At 38.0% G+C, this 18,469-nt stretch overlaps 1 long non-coding RNA gene and 1 pseudogene across 3 annotated transcripts in view; one reads left to right on the forward strand and one right to left on the reverse strand.

Moving 5' to 3' along the window:
• The window catches only part of LOC118552378 (uncharacterized), a 604,572-nt gene that overhangs the window by 211,823 nt on the left and 374,280 nt on the right, over positions 1–18,469 (reverse strand). The gene's annotated exons all lie outside the window — the stretch shown is intronic.
• LOC118544289 (alpha/beta hydrolase domain-containing protein 17B pseudogene) lies at positions 11,603–13,446 on the forward strand (annotated as a pseudogene).

Consider the following 18,469-nt stretch of genomic DNA (forward strand, 5'->3'; position numbering starts at 1 on the left):
ACACCAAGGAAATAGAAACAATTATTAGAAATTATTATCAACAACTATATGCCAATAAACTGAGCAATCTGGATAAAATGGAGGCCTTCCTGGAAACCTATAAGCTGCCAAGACTGAAACAGGAAGAAATTGACAAGCTGAATAGGCCAATAACCAGTAACGAGATTGAAGCATTGATCAAAAACCTCCCAAAAAACAAGAGTCCAGGGCCTGATGGATTCCCTGAGGAATTCTACCAAATATTCAAAGAAGAAATAATACCTATTCTACTGAAGCTGTTTCAAAAAATAGAAACAGAAGGAAAACTTCCAGACTCATTCTATGAGGCCAGCATTACCTTAATCCCCAAATCAGGCAAAGACCCCATCAAAAGGAGAATTTCAGACCGATATCCCTGATGAATATGGATTCCAAAATCCTCAACAAAATCCTAGCTAATAGGATCCAACAATACATTAAAAGGATCATCTACCACGACCAAGTGGGATTTATCCCGGAATGCAAGGGTGGTTCAACATTCGCAAATCAATCAATGTTTTAGAACACATTAATAAGAGGAGGAAGAAGAACCATATGGTCCTCTCAATTGATGCAGAAAAAGCATTTGACAAAATACAACATCCTTTCCTGATTAAAACTCTTCAGAGTATAGGGATAGAGGGAACATTGCTCAAGTTCATAAAATCCATCTATGAAAAACCCACAGTGAATATCATCCTTAATGGGGAAAAGCTGAGAGCCTTTCCCTTAAGATCAGGAACATGTCAAGGATGCCCACTCTCACCACTATTGTTCAACATAGTACTAGAAGTCCTAGCAACAGCAATCAGACAACAAAAAGAAATAAAAGGCATTCAAATTGGCAAAGAAGAAGTCAAACTCTCTCTTTTCGCAGACGACATGATACTTCATGTGGAAAACCCAAAGACTCCACCCTCAAATTACTAGAACTCATAGAGCAATTCATTAATGTGGCAGGATACAAAATCAATGCACAGAAATCAGTTGCTTTCTTATACACTAACAATGCAACTGTAGAAAGAGAAAATAGAGAAACGATTCCATTTACAATACCACCAAAAACCATAAGATACTTTGGAATAAACCTAACCAAAGAGGTAAAGGATCTATACTCTAGGAACTACAGAACACTCATGAAAGAAATTGAAGAAGACACAAAAAGATGGAAAAATATTCCATGCTCATGGATCAGAAGAATAAACATTGTTAAAATGTCTATGCTACCCAGAGCAATCTGTGCCTTCAATGCCATCCCGATCAAAATTCCAATGACATTTTTCAAAGTGCTGGAACAAACAATCCTAAAATTTGTATGGAATCAGAAAAGACCCCGAATCGCCAAGGAAATGTTGAAAAAGAAAAACAAAGCTGGGGGCAACATGTTGCCCGATTTCAAGCTATATTACAAATCAGTGATCACCAAGACAGCATGGTACTGGCACAAAAACAGACATATAGACCATTGGAACAGAATAGAGAGCCCAGATATGGACCCTCAACTCTATGGTCAAATAATCTTTGGAAAAGCAGGAAAAAACATGCAATGGAAAAAAGACAGTCTCTTCAATAAATGGTGCTGGGAAAATTGGACAGCCACGTGCAGAAGAAGGAAACTCAACTATTCTCTAACACCATACACAAAGATAAACTCAAAATGGATGAAAGACCTCAATGTGAGACAGGAATCCATCAAAATCCTAGAGGAGAACATAAGCAGTAACCTCTTTGACATTGGCCACAGTGACTTCTTTTAAGACATGTCTCTAAAGGCAAGGGAAACAAAAGCAAAAATGGACTTTTGGGACTTAAAAAGCTTCTGCACAACAAAGAAAACAGTCAACAAAACAAAGAGCCAACCCACAGAATGGGAGAAGATATTTGCAAATGACACTACAGATAAAGGGCTGGTATCCAAGATCTATAAAGATCTTCTCAAACTCAACAGCCAAACAACAAATAATCAAGTCAAAAAGTGGGCAGAAGACATGAACAGACACTTCTCTGAAGAAGACATACAAATGGCTAACAGACACATGAAAAAATGTTCATCATCATTAGCCAGCAGGGAAATTCAAATCAAAACCACACTAGATACCACCTTACACCAGTTAGAATGGCAAAAATGGACAGGGCAAGAAACAACAAATGTTGGAGAGGTTGTGGAGAAAGGGGAACCCTCTTACACCGTTGGTGGGAATGCAAGTTGGTACAGCCACTTTGGAAAACAGTGTGGAGGTGCCTCAAAAAATTAAAAATAGAGCTACCCGATGACCCAGCAATTGCACTACTGGGTATTTACCCCAAAGATACAGATGTAGTGAAAAGAAGGGCCATATGCACCCCAATGTTCATAGCAGCAATGTCTGCAATAGCCAAACTGTGGAAAGAGCCGAGATGCCCTTCAACAGATGAGTGGATGAAGAAGATGTGGTCCATATATACAATGGAATATTACTCAGCCATTGGAAAGGATGAATACCCAACTTCTAAATCAACATGGATGGGACTGGAGGAAATTATGCTAAGTGAACTAAGTCAAGCAGAGAAAGTCAATTACCATATGGTTTCACTTATTTGTGGAACATAAGGAATAGCATGGAGGACATTAGGAGAAGGAAGGGAAAAATGAAGGGAGGGAAATCGGAGGGAGAGATGAACCATGAGAGACTATGGACTCTGAGAAACAAACAGGTTTTAGAGGGGAGGGGGGTGGGGGGATGGGTTAGCCTGGTGATGTGTATTAAGGAGGACACATATTGCATGGAGCACTGGGTGTTATACGAAAACAATGGATTGTGGATCACTACATCAAAAACTAATTATGTATTGTATGGTGACTAACATAACATAATAAAATTTAAAAAAAAAGAAAATGTGGTATGTACATACAATGGAATATTATTTAGCCTTAAAAAAAAAAAAAAGGAAATCCTGCCATTTGCAACAACATGGATGAACCTGGAAGGACCTTATGCTAACTGCAATGAGCCAGGCACAGAAGGACAAATACTGCATGATTCCATTTATAGAGGGTATCTACAATAGTAAAACTCATGGAAACAGAGAATACAATATAGTTGTCAGGGGTTGGAGGAAGGGGGAAATGGGAATTTGTTGTTCAATGGGTAAAAAATTTCAGTTATGCTAGGTAAATAGATTCTAAAGATCTGATATACAATATAGGACCTATAGCTAACAATACAGTACTGTGCATTTCAAAATTTGCTATGAGAGCATAATTCATAAACTTGTAGATTCACATGTTGCACACCTGAAACTAATATAACATTTTGTGTCAACTATACTCAAATTTAAAAAAAGAGAGAATAGGGGTGCCTGGGTGGCTCAGTTGTTAAGCATCTGCCTTTGGCTCAGGTCATGTTCCCAGGGTCCTGGGATCGAGCCCCGCATCGGGCTCCCTGCTCGGCGGGAAGCCTGCTTCTCCCTCTCCCACTCCCCCTGCTTGTATTCCCTCTCTCGCTGTGTCTCTGTCAAATAAATAAAATCTTTAAAAAAAAAAAAAAGAGAATAGACCTCAAGTTAAGAGTTCTTACCATGAGGGAAAAAAGAGACATAAGGAAACTTGGGAGGTATTGAATATGCCTATTACCTTGACTGTAGCGATGACATCACTGGTGTTGCATATGGGCAAACTTATCAGAGTGTATTCACCAAATATGTGCAGTTCTTTGTATATCAATTATATCCCAATAAAGCTGTTTTAAAAAAACTAAAAATAGATTGTCAAGCTCAACCTATTACAAACATAAGAATTCTATCCATTAAAATAGGAATATGTACTCTTCTAGGACAAAGTCCAAAAAAATGACTATTCAGACCATAAAGCAATAAATTCTTGAAGATCAATATCATATGGCCTAGAGTCTCTACCATAATACAGCAAATAACTAATAGCAAATGGATACAAAAGAACCCCCTCATATTTTTGGAAACTAACAGTCTTTGGGTTAAAGATAAATAATAAGGAGAACTGAAAGGCACTTAGAACTAAATTATGATGAAAATACTCCATGTCAAAATTTGTGAAACAGACATCAAAGAGTTCTTACAGGGAAATGTATAGCATCAAATACATTAATTAGGAAATAAAAAGGTAAAACAAATGTGCTAAACCTTCAAATGAAGGCTTAGGAAAATGGCAAGAAGGAACAAAAGAATAAAGTGATACCTCCCCAACAAATTTTATAAAATAGTATAACCTTGATTCTAAAGCTAGATATGAACAATACAATAAAAGCATAGTCCCATTTAATTTATGAAAGTATATTCAAAAATCCTAAAGTATTAACTAACTATATCCAACAGTGTGTTTAAAAATATGTCATTATCAAAGCAGGATTATACCAAGAATCCAAAAATTATTCAAAATCAGATAACCTGGGTTTGCAGTTTGTCACATTAATATACTAGAAGAGAAAAAGAATATATTTCTCTCAAACAAAGCAGAAAAGCAGTTGACAGAAGAAGGAAGGCAAGATGGCAGAGGAGTAGGGGACCCCATTTAAACTGATCCCCTGAATTTAGCTGGATATCTATCAAACTATTTTGAACACACACAAAATCAACCTGAGATGTCAGAACATATATCTGGATCTCTACAAGCAGAAAACGGATTGTGTTTGGCAAGATGTCTACTACCAACTCATTTCTTCATAGGTGCTTTTTAACTTGTATTTCTACACACCTATATTTTTATAGATATATGCTTTATTTTAGACTGTTTTACACTCTACTCAGTTTTACCTTTTTTTAAAGATGTGGAAGATTTTATTTTATTCCTTTTTTTAATTAAAATATTACGTATTATTTGTTACAGAGATACAGGTCTGTGATTCATCAGTCTTACACAATTCACAGCACACACCATAGCACATACCCTCCCCAGTGTTCATCACCCAGCCACCCCATCCCTCCCAACCCCCTCCACTCCAGAAACCCTCAGTTTTCCTGAGATTAAGAGTCTCTTATGGTTTGTCTCCCTCTCTGGTTTCATCTTGTTACATTTTCCCCTCCCATCCCCTATGATCCTCTGTCTTATTTCTCAAATTCCACATATCAGGAGATCACATGATAAATTTCTTTCTCTGATTGACTTATTTCATTTAGCATAATACCCTCTAGTTCCATCCATGTCGTTGCAAATGGCAAGATTTCATTTTTGAAGGTTGCATAATATTCCATTGTATATATATATACTTCATCAAGATAAAAAGCTTTTGCATAGCAAAGGAAACAGTCAACAAAACCAAAAGACAACCAACAGAATGAGAGAAGATATTGCAAATGACATATCAGATAAAGGGCTAGTATCCAAAATCTATAAAGAACTTATCAAACTCAACACCCAGAGAACAAATAATCCAATCAAGAAATGGGCAGAAAGCAATGTCCACAATAGCCAAACTGTGGAAAGAGCCAAGATGTCCATCAACAGATGAATGGATAAAGAAGATGTGGTATATATACACAATGGAATATTATGCAGTCATCAAAAGGAATGAGATCTTGCCATTTGCAATGACGTGGATGGAACTGGAGGGTATTATGCTGAGCGAAATAAGTCAAACAGAGAAAGACATGTATCATATGACCTCACTGATATGAGGAATTCTTAATCTCAGGAAACAAACTGAGGGTTGCTGGAGTGGGGGGTGGGGTGGGAGGGATGGGGTGACTGGGTGATGGACACTGGGGAGGGTATGTGCTCTGGTAAGCGCTGTGAATTGTGCAAGACTGTTAAATCTCAGATCTGTACCTCTGAAACAAATAATGCAATATATGTTAAGAAAGAAAAAAAGAAGAAGAATGTAGCAGGAGGGGAAGAATGAAGGGGGGGAAATCGGAGGGGGAGAAGAACCCTGAGAGACGATGGACTCTGAAAAACAAACTGAGGGTTCTAGAGGGGAGGGGGTGGGAGGATGGGTTAGCCTGTTGATGGGTATTGAGGAGGGCACGTTCTGCATGGAGCACTGGGTGTTATGCACAAACAATGAATCATGGAACACTATATCTAAAATTAATGATGTAATGTATGGGGATTAACATAACAATAAAAAATTAAAAAAAATAACAATGCAACAAAAGTAAAAAAAAAAATACCTTAAAAGCCTTCAAAAATAGTATGCTTTCTTATGTCCTGGCTATTTCCCCAGATTTGGGTAACTTTTGCTTGCTTTTGAACAATGAAATTGGTAAAATTCCTGGTTGTTATTCTAGCTCCCTAGTGTTCATAACACAGAATTTTTTATTCTTGGCCATAACTGGAGTCAAATTGTTAAGAGTAACTGTAATAGAAATGGAGAACACTATTCTGGAGTCCGCACAAACTTCAGAATATAAACTCAAATCTTTTAATTTCTTTGTTCTAAATAAACAGGTATAAGGTAATTCTCTCTCATTCTTCATTTCCTTATGAATAGAATAAAAAAATCCAGTTACAAATTATTTTTCCCTTGGCAATGTGTTTAATTGATTTAATAATCCATGCATTCATTCATATAGAGATTACATTATGCACTGGTGATAAAGAATAACCAAAATAAATGGCTTTTTTGGTGGGGGTGGGAGGGATGGGGTGGCTGGGTGACACACATTGGGGATGGTATGTGCTATGGTGAGCACTCTGAATTGTGTAAGACTTTGAATAACAGACTTGTACCTCTGAAATAAATAATACATTATATGTTAAAAAAGAAAAAAAGAAGATAGTAGGAAGGGAAAAATGAAGGGGGGGAAATCGGAGGGGGAGACGAACCATGAACCATGAGAGACTGTGGACTCTGAAAAACTCTGAGCGTTCTAGAGGGGAGGGGGTGGGGGGTTGGGTTAGCCTGGTGATGGGTATTAAAGAGGGCACGTACTGCATGGAGCACTGGGTGTTATACGCAAACAATCATGGAACACTACATCAAAAACTAATGATGTAATGTATGGTGATTAACATAACATAATAAAATTTAAAAAAAAGAGAGGGATAGAAAAAAATAAATAAATAAATGGCTTTTGACCATAAAAAAAAAAAAAGAAATGGGCAGAAGACATGAACAGACATTTCTGCAAAGAAGACATCCAAATGGCCAACAGACACATGAAAAAGTGCTCAACATCACTCGGCATCAGGGAAATACAAATCAAAACCTCAATGAGATACCACCTCACATCAGTCAGAATGGCTAAAATGAACAAGTCAGGAAACGACAGATGTTGGTGAGGATGTGGAGAAAGGGGAACCCTCCTACACTGTTGGTGGGAATGCAAGCTGGTGCAGCCACTCTGGAAAACAGTATGGAGGTTCCTCAAAAAGTTGAAAATAGAGCTACCATATGACCCAGCAATTGCACTACTGGGTATTTACCCCAAAGATACAAATGTAGTGATCTGAAGGGGCACCTGCACCCCAATGTTTATAGCAGCAATGTCCACAGTAGTGAAACTATGGAAAGAGCCTAGATGTCTACCTTTTTATATATACAAGTTTTACTTTCTTAGTGATTTTGGGATGTAGTGTGCTCAAATACACAGAACAAAATACACCCATGAACTACTGAAAACCCTGCTTTATCCACATTGAGAGATTAAAGCCCCCCTATACTTCCCCCTTTTTTATTTTTTATTTTCTTTTTTTATTATGTTCAATTAACCGACCTATAATACATCATTAGTTTTTGATGTAGTGTTCAACAATTCATTAGTTGTGTATAACACCCAGTGCCCATCACCACACATGCCCCGCCTAATACCCATCACCCTCTTGCCCCATCTTCCCCCACCCCCCTCCCTTCTGTATCCCTCAGTTGGTTTCCTGGATTCCAGAGTCTTTCATAGTTTGTATCCCTCTCTGATTTCTTCCCATTGAGTTTTCCCTCCCTTCCCCTGTGGTCCTCCATGCTATTCCTTATGTTCCACATATGAGTGAAACTATATGATAATTGTCTTTCTGCTTGACTTACTTCACTTAGGATAATCTCCTCCGGTTCCATCATGTCAATGCAAATGGTGGGTATTCATCCTTTCTGATGGCTGAGTAATATTCCATTGTATATATGAACCATATCTTCCTTATTCATTTGTATGTTGAAGGGCATATCAGCTCCTTCCACATTTTGGCGATTGCGGACATTGCTGCTATGAACATTGGAGTGCATGTGCACCTTCATCTCACTACATCTGTATTGTTGAGGTAAATACCTAGTAGTGCAATTGCTGGGCCATAGGGTAGCTCTATTTTTAATTTTTTGAGGAACCTCCATACTATTAATCAAAGTGGCTGTACCAGCTTGCATTCTGACCAACAGTGTAAGAAGGTTCCCCTTTCTCCACATCCTCGCCAACACTTGGTGTTTCCTGCCCTGATAATTTTTCCCATTCTAACCGGTGTAAGGTGATATCTCATTGTGCTTTTGATTTCTATTTCCCTGATGGCTAGTGATATGGAGCATTTTTTCATGTGTCTGTTAGCCTTTTGTATGTCTTCTTTTGAGAAGTGTCTCTTCATGTCTTCTGCCCATTTCTTGACTGGATTATTTGTTTTTTGGGTGTTGAGTTTGAAAAGTTCTTTATAGATCTTGGATACCAGCCCTTATCTGTAATGTCATTTGCAAATATCGTCTCCCATTCTGTCAGTTGTCTTTTGGTTTTGTTGACTATTTCCTTTGCTGTGCAGAAGCTTTTTATCTTGATGAAGTCCCAAAAGTTCATTTTTCCTTTTGTTTCCCTTGCCTTTAGAGACATGCCTTTAAAGAAGTCACTGTGCCCAATGTCAAAGAGGTTACTGCCTATGTTCTCCTCTAGGATTTTGATGGATTCCTGTCTCACATTGAGGTCTTTCATCCATTTTGAGTTTATCTTTGTGTATGGTATAGGAGAATGGTCGACTTTCCTTCTTCTGCATGTGGCTGTCCAATTTTCCCAGCACCATTTATTGAAGAGACTGTCTTTTTTCCATTGGATATTCTTTCCTGCTTTGTTGAAAATGAGTTGAGCATAGAGTTGAGGGCCCATTTCTGGGGTCTCCATTCTGTTCCATTGATCCATGTGTCTATTTTTATACTGGTACCATGCTGTCTTGAGGATCACAGCTTTGTAATATAGCTTGAAGTCAGGCATTGTGATGCCCACAGCTTTGGCTTCCTTTTTCGACATTCCCCTGGCAATTCGGGTCTTTTCTGGTTCCATACAAATTTTAGAATTGTTTGTTCCAACTCTGTGAAAAATGTCAATGGTATTTTGATAGGGATTGCTTTGAAAGTGCAGACTGCATAGACGTTTTCACAATGCTTATTTTTACAATCCATGATCATGGGATGTTTTTCCATCTCTTTCTGTCTTTCTCAATTTCTTTCATAAGTGTTCTGTAGTTTCTGGAGTATAGACCCTTTACCTCTTTGGTTAGGTTTATTCCTAGGTATCTTATGGTTTTTGGTGCTATTGTATATGGAATTGATTCCTTAATTTCTCTTTCTACAGTTACATTGTAGGTGTATAGAAATGCAACCAATTTCTGTGCATTGATTTTGTATCCTGCCACATTACTGAATTACTGTATGAGTTCTAGTAACTTGGGGGTGGAATCTTTTGGGTTTTCCACATAAAGTATCATGTCATCTGGGAAGAGAGGAGTTTGACTTCTTCTTTGCCAATTTGAATACCTTTTGTCTCTTTTTGTTGTCTGATTGCTGATGCTAGGACTTCTAGTACTATGTTGAACAATAGTGGTGAGAGTGGGCATCCCTGTCATGTTCCTGATCTTAAGGGAAAAGTTGAGAGTGATATTTGCTGTGGGCTTCTCATAGATGGCTTTTATGAAATTGAAGAATGTTCCCTCTATCCCTACACTCTGAAGACTTTTGATTAGGAAAGGATACTGTATTTTGTCAATTGCTTTTTCTGCATCAATTGAAAGGATCATATGGTTCTTGTCTTTTCTTTTATTAATGTGCTCTATCACATTGGTTGATTTGCAAATGTTGAACCACCCTTGTATCCCAGGAATAAATCCCACGTGGTGGTGGTGAATAATCCTTTTAATGTACTGTTGGATCCTATTGGCTAGGATCTTGGTGAGTATTTTGGCATCTGTGTTCATCAGGGATATTGGTCTGAAATTCTCCTTTTTGATGGGGTCTTTGCCTGGCTTTGGGACCAAGGTAATGCTGGCCTCAAAGAACAACGTTAAGAAGTTTTCCTTCTGTTTCTATTTTTTGAAACAGCTTCAGAAGAATAGGTATTATTTCTTTTTTAAATGTTTGGTAGAATTCCCCTGGGAAGCCATCTGGCCCTGGAGTCTTGTTTTTTGGGAGGTTTTTGATTACTACTTTAATTTCGTTACTGGTTATTGGCCTATTCAGGTTGTCTACTTCTTCATGTTTCAGTCTTGGTAGTTTATAAGTTTCCAGGAAGGCATCCATGTCATCCAGGTTGCTTAATTTGTTGGCATATGGTTGCTGATAGTAATTTCTAATAATTATTTCTATTTCCTTGGTGTTAGTCATGATCTCTCCCCTTTCATTCATGATTTTATTAATTTGGGTCCTTTCTCTTTTCTATTGGATAAGTCTGCCCAGTGGTTTATCAATCTTAATTCTTTCAAAGAACCAGCTTCTAGTTTCATTGATCTGCTCTACTCTTTTTCTCATTTCTAGTTCATTGATCTCTGCTCTAATCTTTATTATTTCTCTTCTCCTGCTTGGTTTAGGTTTTATTTGCTGTTCTTTTTCTAGCTCTTTTAGGTATAAGGTTAGCTTGTGCATTCAAGATTTTTCTACTTTTTTGAGTGAGGCTTGGACGGCTATGTATTTCCCCTTTAGGACCACGTTTGCAGTATCCCATAGGTTTTGGACCAGTTTGTTTTCATTCTCATTGGTTTCCATGAATTGTTAAGTTCTTCTTTGATTTCCTGGTTGACCCAGTCTTTAGGAGGATGGTCTTTAACTTCCAAGTGTTTGAATTCCTTCCAATTTTTTTCTTGTGATTGAAATCCAATTTCAAAGCATTGTGGTCTGAAAATATACAGGGAATAATCTCAATCTTTTGGTATTGGTTGAGACCTGATTTGTGACCCAGTATGTAGTCTATTCTGGAGAAAGTTCCATGTGCATTCAAGACAATGAGTGTTCTGTTGTTTTAGAGTGGAATGTTCTATATATATCTATGAAGTCCATCTGGTCCAATGTGTCATTCAAAGCTCTTGTTTCTTTGTTGATCTTCTTAGATGATCTGTCTATTGCTGAGAGTAATAGACCTGTTGAGGTCTCTTATTTTTAAAGTATTATTATCAATATGATTCTTTATTTTGGTTAACAGTTGGCTTATGTAGTTGGCTGCTCCCATGTTGGGGGCAAAGATATTTACAATTGTTAGATCTTCTTATTGGATAGACCTTTTAAGTATGATATAGTGTCCCTCTGCATTTCTTATTGGCTTTCTTTTTCCACATTCCTCTGGCTATTCAGGGTCTTTTCTGGTTGCATACAGTTTTTGATTATTTGTTCTAGCTCTGTGAAAAAATGCTGGTGGTATTTTGAATGGTATTGCATTGAATGTGTAGATTGCTTTGAGTAGCATGAGCACTGGTTATGAGTCTGTTCAGGTTTTCTATTTTTTCCTGTTTCAGTTTTGGTAGTTTATGTCTCTAGGAATTTATCCATTTCTTCCAGATTGCCAGTTTGTTGGCATGCAGTTGCTCATAATATTCTAATTGTTTGTATTTCTTCAGTGTTGGTTGTGATCTCTCCCCTTTCATTCATGATTTTATTTATTTGGGTCGTTTCTCATTACCTTTAGGAAGTCTTTCTATTGAATCTTTATATTTCTATGCTTTGGGTAAATACCTAGTTGTGCCATTGCGGGTCATAGGGTACTTCTATTTTTAACTTTTTGAAGAACCTGCAAACTGTTCTCCAGAGTGGCTGCAACAGTTTGCATTCCCACCAACAGTATAAGAGGGTTCCCCTTTCTCTGCATCCTCACCCACACCTGTTGTTGCTTGTGTTGTTAATTTTAACCATTCTGACAGGTGTGAGGTAGTATCTCATTATAGTTTTCATTTGTATTTCCCTGATGATGAGTAATGTTGAGCATCTTTTCACGTGTCTGTAGGCCATCTGGATGTCTTTTTTTTTTTTAATTCAATTAGCCAACATATAGCACATCATTAGTTTTTGATATAATCTTCAATGATTCATGAATGGGAAGATATCAAGAGGGAGACAAACCATGAGAGACTCTTGACTCTGGGAAACAAACTGAAGGTTGCAGATAAGGAGGTGGGTGGGGGTTGGGATAACTGGGTTATACACATCTGGATGTCTTCTTTTGGAAAAGTGTCTATTCATGTCTTCTGCCCATTTCTTAAGTGAATTATTTATTTTCTGGGTGTTGAGTTTGATAAGTTTTTCTAGATTTTGAATACTAAACCTTTATCTGATACGTCATTTGCAAATATCTTCTCCCATTCTGTAGGCTTCATTTTAGTTTTGTTGATTGTTTCCTTCACTGTGCAGAAGCTGTTAATCTTCATGAGGTCCCAATAATTCATTTTTGCTTTTGTTTCCCTTGCCTCTGGCTATGTATCTAATAAGTCACTGTGGCCAAGGTCAAAGGGGTTTTTGCCTGTGTTCTCCTCCAGGGTTTTGATAGATTTTTGCCTCACATTGAGGTCTTTCATCCGTTTTTTTTTTTTTTCTTTTTCTTTCATTACTTTATTCAGGCAAAATTCATTCAAGGAAAGGCAACTTCATATTTGTGTGTGAGCTTTGTTTTTTATTACATTGTTAAATATAAAAGTTATGAATCACAGGTTCTCTTATCTCCTGCATTCAGGAGTGAATCCATGAAATTCTCAGACAGGAATCTAAACCAATAGGTCCTATTAAAAATAGCCCAAGTGAAAAACGACCACATAGCCAGCCTGGAGAAGAACCTCTATGCAGATATAGAAGCTGCTTGGCTTGCTCTTATGACAAGATATGGCATTCACCCTGAAAATGTGAGTATATATGGACAAAGCAGAGGGACAGGACCATCTGTGGGTCTTGCTGCTTATTCTGAGAGTGCTGCTGCTACTATTCATTCTCCTTTGACCTCAGGAATGGGAGTCACTTTTCCTGACAGTAGTACTGACAGAAGTCTTGAAGACGTACTGTTTGGATGCATTCCCAAACATTGACAAAAACTCTAAGATAACATCTCCTGTATTAATAATTCATGGGACTGAAGATGAAGTCAGTGACTTCTCATGTGGCCTTCCATTGTTTGAGCATTGTCAAAGACTCATGGAGCCTCTGTGGGTCAAGGGGGCAGGTCACAATGATGTGGAACTTTATGGATGGTACCTTTATGGAACTTTATGGATGGTACCTTGAAAGGTTGAACCAGTTTGTGTCACAGGAACTGCTAAATTTGTAAAACAGTTTGTAAATTTGCATACTGGGCTTTCTGTTCTTGCCAAACTGCACTCTTTGGTAAATGACATAAAACCTGAAGGTTTTGTTTGCAAATCATGTCAGTTGCCTTCATAAATGTACAGGTAATGATTTGTTAACAGACTTAATGAAGGTTTTAATTACCATAACCAGAAACTGAAGAGAACAGTATCATTCAGTCAGGCTTGTAATAAAAAATTTTTATGAGAATTTTTTTTAATATCAAAATGAGTACTGTATGAAATTTTCATTCTATAAATCAAATGCTGTAAAAGTATTGCCAAATGCTTTTGCATATCAGAAACAAATTTATATATTATATATATATTTGATCCATCTCTTATTTTTATTAACATATAATGTATTATTTCAGGGGTACAGGTCTGTGATTCATCAGTCTTACACATTTCACAGTGCTCACTATAGCACATACCTTCCCCAATGTCCATCACCAGCCACCCCATCTCTCCCACCCCCCTCCACTCCAGCAACACTCAGTTTGTTTCCTGAGGTTGAGTCTCTTATGGTTTGTCTCCCTCTCTGGTTTCGTCTAGTTTCATTTTTCCCTCCCGTCCCCTATGATCTTCTGTCTTGTTTCTCAAATATATATATATATTTTTGGGGGGGGGTGTTTGAGAAGTTCTTTATAGATCTTGGAAATCAACGCTTTGTCTGTATTGTCATTTGCAAATATCTTCCCCCATTCTGTGGGTAAAAATGGGCAGAAGACATGAACAGACACTTTTCAAAAGAAGACATACAAATGGCTAACACACACATGAAAAAATGTTCATCATCATTAGACATCAGAGAAATTCAAATTAAAACTACATTGAGATACCACCTTACACCAGTTAGAATGGCAAAAATGGACAAGGAAATAAACAACAAATGTTGGAGAGGTTGTGGAGAAAGGGGAACCCTCTTACACTGTTGGTGGGAATGCAAGTTGGTACAGCCACTTTGGAAAACAGTGTGGAGGTGCCTCAAAAAATTAAAAATAGAGCTACCCTGTGACCCAGCAATTGCACTCCTGGGCATTTACCCCAAAGACACAGATGTAGTGAAGAGAAGGGCCATATGCACCCCAATGTTCATAGCAGCAATGTCCACAATAGCCAAACTGTGGAAAGAGCCAAGATGCCCTTCAACAGATGAATGGATGAAGAAGATGTGGTCCATATATACAATGGAGTATTACTCAGCCATCAGAAAGGATGAATACCCAACTTTTACATCAACATGGATGGGACTGGAGGAGATTATGCTAAGTGAAATAAGTAAAGCAGAGAAAGTCAATTATCATATGCTTTCACTTATTTGTGGAACATAAGGAATAGCATGGAGGACATTAGGAGAAGGAAGGGAAAAATGAAGAGGGGGGAATCGGAGGGCTAGAGGAACCATGAGAGACTATGGACTCTGAGAAACAAAGTGAGGGTTTTAGAGGGTAAGGGGATGGGGGGATGGGTTAGCCTGGTGACGGGTATTAAGGAGGGCACATACTGCATGGAGCACTGGGTGTTATATGAAAACAATGAACCATGGATCACTACATCAAAAATTAATGTTGTATTGTATGGTCACTAACATAACATAATAAAATAAATTTTTTTTTAATTATATATATATTTTAAAACATCTCAATGTAGTAAATCTTTCATCCATTTTGAGTTTATTTTTGTGTATGGTTTAAGAAAGTGGTCAAGTTTCATTTTCCTGCATGTTGCTGTCCAGTTTAATCAACACCATTTTTTGAAGAGACTGACTTTTCTTCATTGGATAATCTTTCCTGCTTTGTCGAAGATTAGTTGACCGTCAGTTGTGGATCCACTTCTGCATTCTCTGTTCTGTTCCACTGATTTATGTGTCTGATTTTGTGCCAGTACCATACTGTCTTAATGACTACAGCTTTGTAATATAGCTTGAAATCTGGAATTGTGATGCCTCCAGTTTTGTTTTTATTTTTCAGAATTACTTTGGCTAGTTGGGATCCTTTGTGTCTCCATATAAATTTTAGGATTGTTTGTTCTAGCTCTGTGAAAAATGCTGCTGGTATTTTGATAGGGATTGCATTAAATGTGTAGATTGTTTTGGGGTAGTATACGCATTTTAACAATTTGTTCTTCCAACCCATGAGCATGGAATGCTTTTCCATTTCTTTGTGTCCTCTTCAATTTTTTTCATAAGTGTTCCATAGTTTTCACAGTACAGATCCTTTACCGCTTTAGGTAGGTTTATTCCTAGGTATCTTAATGATGCATATTCTAAGGAACCCATACAAATTAAGAGATACACAGTAAACTCATTAGAACAATTGTCTGGTGGGGGAGGTATGGAGGAATGAGAGTGAAGAATCAACCATTCCAAAAAAGAATCTGCATAGACCAATAATGAAATATGCCATGAAGTGAGGAATATGGTCTACTCAAATCTCTACTACTGGAATTTAAAAATAGGCCTTGGTGTCCTGGGTGCTGGGAGAGAATAGAAGACCTAAAAACAAATGGGTTCTGGATCTCTGACTTGAGAAGATAAAAGGAATGTTAAACAAGGAGGCAGTTATATCATTTTCTAAAGCAAGTACCATGCTTAGACAGCCAGGTAGTTCCCATAGTTGAACAGGGCTGGGGCCATAGACACAGTCCTATTTCTGCAGAAGTTCTTAGAAGCAGGCCTCCAGCATCCCCAGACAAGCCTTTGCTCTTGCTCCCAATTGAATGTATCAAAAAATAAAGTATAATGTGATTGATATTGACTCAGTCATTGCTTTGGAGGAAAAGTGGAGCTATGAAAGAATTGGGGGGAGGGTTTGTTTATTCTTCCTTCTCTCCTCTCTCTATTACTTCTCTTTCCTTAACATGCCCTGGTTATCTTGGTGTTTTTTAAATTTATTATAAACACAGAACATAGTAAAAAGCAATTAGCAATTCTATCAGTTAGTTCCACTTCCATTTGAAGTAACAAAAAAAACTCAACTCAAACTTTGATAAGTGGAAAGGAGAATGTATTGGTTCACATAATTCAAAAGTCCTAGATGGAACTTGCAGGCAGTATTCAATCAGAGGCTCAAAGGGTATCATCAGAGTTAAGTGAATCTCTCAGTCTCTCAGCTTGCTTTTCTCTTTGCTGACTCCATTTTCAGGCAGACTGTTGGCATACAGTCACAAGACGGCTGCAGCATCTCAGCCTACACACTTCCAGGCTCAAATCTCAAGGTGTAGGGGGAGGGGGAACATGGAATGATGTCTCTTTGATGGCAGTTCACACAGGTGTCCTGAGATCTTCTCTGCCTTAGTTAACCCAGGTTGCATGCCCACTCACCATTTCCTAGTAATAGCCAAGTAGCATTCTTCACCCTCCAAGTCAAAAGCAGACCCTCTACCCCACCACAACCATAAGTAGTAAGAGTAGGCAGTGGGTAAATGCCCACATGAAGATCAGGGAGTGTTGTAGACGGTAGTTTTTGTATACAAGGGAGTTAAACAATAAAAGTATCTGGAGGAATTTTCAGCACATTTTTAGTATTTACATGTATCATTCACTATTCATCAAAAGCTACACTCTTCCTAAAATAGAAGAAAACCTTCTCTTTGATCTCCTAGAGATAGTAAAGGAATCCAACAGATCACACTGCTCCCTAAAGGACCTTCAATAATTTCCATAATCTCAGGGAGAGGGGGTCAACTCTTGAAGAAAAAGTCTTTGAAAAAGAAAACAAAAATATACATACTTTCTGCTCTTCTCTCTTGATGGAAACCATACACATGTAAAAATTAAATCAAAATAAGAATGACTTATATTGGGTTCTAAGTCCATAAGATTTCATAATTACATAATATTAATAATTACCATTTATTGAACACCTGCTATAATGTCAGGCAGAGTGCCAGACCATTGTATATAATTCATTTAATAACCTTGATGATCATGCAAAGTATGCATTATAATCCTTACTTTAAAGATGAGGAAACAGGGGGGCCTGGGTGGCTCAGTCGTTAAGCGTCTGGCTTCGGCTCAGGTCATGATCTCAGGGTCCTAGGATCAAGCCCCGCATCGGGCTCCCCGCTAAGCGGGAAGCCTGCTTCTCCCTCTCCCACTCCCCCTGCTTGTGTTCGCTCTCTCGCTGTGACTCTCTCTGTCAAATAAATAAAATCTTAAAAAAAAAAAATGACGAAACAGGCTCAGGGAAGTTAGGAAATTTGCTCAATCACAGACCCGGTAACTGGAGGAGCCAGCAATTAGAGGCAAGTCTGTGCAGTTGCAACACTGTGCTCTCCACACTCTCCCATGGACTTTGTGATCTTACCATTAATTAGGGCTCTGATACTGTGACCACAGCCTTATTTGAATCCAATCATTTCATATACCTCATCTAAAAAATTCTTTTTTTTTTTTTAAAGATTTTATTTATTTGACAGCAAGATATAGCGAGAGAGGGAACACAAGCAGGGGGAGTGGGAGAGGGAGAAGCAGGATTCCCGCGGAGCAGGGAGCCCGATGCGGGGCTCGATCCCAGGACCCTGGGATCATGACCTGAGCCAAAGGCAGATGCTTAACGACTGAGCCACCCAGGTGCCCCTCTAAAAAATTCTTATAATTTGGAATTTCATGGAGAAAATAAAACAATTGGCTGAATTATTAATTCTGTACTGTAAAAAAGAACTGTAAACAGTTTTCTGTGAATTGCTGTAAACATAAATATATATTAACTGCTTCCAGAGTACACTTTGCAAGAGTAACTAATGTTCTGGTTAGAAAAATGATAGAACAGGGGCTCCTAGGTAGTTCAGTTGGTTGAGCATCTAACTCTTGATTTCAGCTCAGGTCATGATCTCAGGCTCTGAGACTGAGCCCCATGTCAGGTTCCACACTCAACAGGAAGTCTGCTTGTCCTTCTCTCTCTCTCTCCCTCTCTCAAATAAATAAATAAAATCTTTAAAAAAAAGAAAAATGACAGAATGAATTACAGAGGTACAATCTGGGGGAAATAAACCAAAGAAACT

The sequence above is a fragment of the Halichoerus grypus genome, chromosome 5 (assembly GCF_964656455.1).
Source record: "Halichoerus grypus chromosome 5, mHalGry1.hap1.1, whole genome shotgun sequence".
NCBI lineage: Eukaryota > Metazoa > Chordata > Mammalia > Carnivora > Phocidae > Halichoerus > Halichoerus grypus.